The sequence below is a fragment of the Octodon degus genome, unplaced genomic scaffold (genome assembly GCF_000260255.1).
Source record: "Octodon degus isolate 3935 unplaced genomic scaffold, OctDeg1.0 scaffold00063, whole genome shotgun sequence".
NCBI lineage: Eukaryota > Metazoa > Chordata > Mammalia > Rodentia > Octodontidae > Octodon > Octodon degus.
Window position 1 is genome coordinate 1,664,332 of NW_004524639.1, and position 2,521 is coordinate 1,666,852.

Genomic DNA, 2,521 nt, shown 5'->3' on the forward strand with positions numbered 1-2,521 from the left:
TTCCTACTGGGCAGGCCGGGTAGGGGAGGTGCTGCGGAGTGGTGGGGGAGGGTCCCAAGGGGGTGGAAGAGGTGTTACTGAGTGACACACAAATACACTGAAAGGTAGGAAAGGGATTTGAGTCAAGGAAATCTCAAGTTCTTTGGAAGGTGAACCATCTGAGCAGGAGCTTAAAGAACGGATGGTTCTCCAGGTACATAAGGGAGATAATAACAGAAGGAATAACACATATAAAGGCACAGAAGCATACAAGAGCATGACAGATCAGAGAACTTAAAATAGTTCCAGTTTACTGGAGTTCAAAGTGCAAGGCATGCAAGTAGGTGAAGATGAAGTGAGAGTAGCAGCCTACAGAACAACATACTACTTGTAGGTGAAATTATTTTGGCTTAAAATATTAGAGGGCTGCAGATAAAGTGTGTGGTAGAGTCTTGTGGCAGGCACTGGGTCTGGTTCCCAGTTGTCTTAGTTACTTCTCATCTTGAGGCGCAAAACCCAACACCCACAGTTTAAAGGAGGAAAGGTTTATTTTGGCTCCAAGACACGATGGTATGGTGGAGGGGCAGGGCAGAAGAGAAACACTTTATGGTGGTGGGGGGCAGGAGAGAGCAAGCCTTCCTTCTTTTGATTTTCAGTCTATCCAGGTTCTAAGCTTACAGGTTGGTGCCACTCACACCCAGGGTGGAGCTTCCCTCTTCAGTAAGTAAATCCATTACCGTATCCAGAACTATGTGCTAAACCAGTCAGTGGACTAATACAGTATAACACATTCAAGGTCCAGTCAGTCACAGAAGCTCCATGTATGAGCACAGGGGGCTCTGGGGGACATCTAGATCTAAGCCATAGCACCAGTACTGCAAAAATTGGAAATCTAAATACATGTATTTTTTCAAATGATTTGTCTTATAAAATTATTCAGTTTGATTCCAGAGATATTTACACATTTATCTACAACATGTTAAGTTGTATGCATTAAAAATTAATAAGATTAACAATCTTCAAGCACAAGATACCTGAGTAAATTGTCCCAGCAACAAGAAAGTAACTAAACCAACACTCAAATGGCTTAAAATAGGTGATAGAAAAAAAATCTTAAATCATTCCACTGGTGTAGCATAGTTCTGGATGTGAGTGATAGGTTTACTTAATGAATAGGGAATACATACCCTGGATGTGGGTGGCACAGCCTCTAGTCTTATAGCCTGGAAAGAAGAAGAAGAGAAAGAAGGTAGGCTTGCTTCACCTTGTCTATCATGACATGGACTGTGTCTCCTCCGCCATGCCCATCTGCCAGGCTGCCCTGCCTTGGAACCAGCCAACTACAAACTGAAACCTCTACAAACTCAACCTACATAAACCTATCTACCTTTAACTTGTAAGTATTAAGTATTTTTATTTGTGTTGAATACTGAGAAAGTAACTAAGAGAGTGGTGGAAAAAAATCTTAGTGGGGAGAAAAACATTGTATATAGAAGGTGGATTTCTCATGGCAGAACTGTATCTTTAAAGGACTAGAAACAAAATAAAAATCAACTTAGACTTCTTTACCCGGTAAATATATCTTTCGAAAATCAATGCAAGGGCCTCCTCAGTGGATTAAGTGCCAGCTTAGGCAAGCACAGGGACTGGGGTTTGATCCACAGCACCACATCCTGTGCTGGCCACACCGTCGGGCACGCTGAGCTGGGCACAGAGACTGGGCATGAGGTCTCATGCCTGTAGTCCCATCACTGGGGAGGCTGAAAACAGGAGGATCACTATGAGTCCGAGCTGCATAGTGAGATGCTGTGTCACATATATTAATTTAAAAGAACGAATAAATAAATGAAAAATGAAGACTTTCTCTCGGTTGTATAAAGACTGAAAGAATTCCTCACTAGCAGACTTGCACCACAAGAAATGTTAAAGCAAGTCCTTCAGTAATGGATTCAGACGCTAAAACTCTAGATCTGCATGAAGGAATTCCAAGCACTAGAAATCATAAGTATTTGACAATTAGACCATTTTCTTGTTGCTAAAATCTCTTAAACTATCTGAAATTATTGCCATTTTATGGGCTTATAATATTATATAAATGTAAAACAGGTGACAAAAATAGCACACATTTTGGGAGAGGAGAAAGGAAGTATATTATGTATCAATCATTTCAATGCAGAATCTAATAAGTAAAACATGTACACAGGCAGTTCTTACTTGTCATCATTGCAATATGCACAAATTTCACTCAGCCCAGTTTGGTTAAAAAGACCAGACCCTCCACAACACAGTTCAAATTTTACTTGTTCCAGTATATTAACTGTAAGTAATTGCATAAAGTACAGAATCTGGTGCTAACCACAAATAACTCAATCAATAACAGATGAACAACATGATTACTGATCAATCACATTTCCTCTTCAAAGTTTGTCAACAACTGGTTGCTGTGTCTCTCATTCGGTTGAGACACAGACTGCAAAACTTGCAGTTGTGTTGATTGCATGAATCCCAGGGATAAACCCTAGTGGCATTTGATACAAGTTTG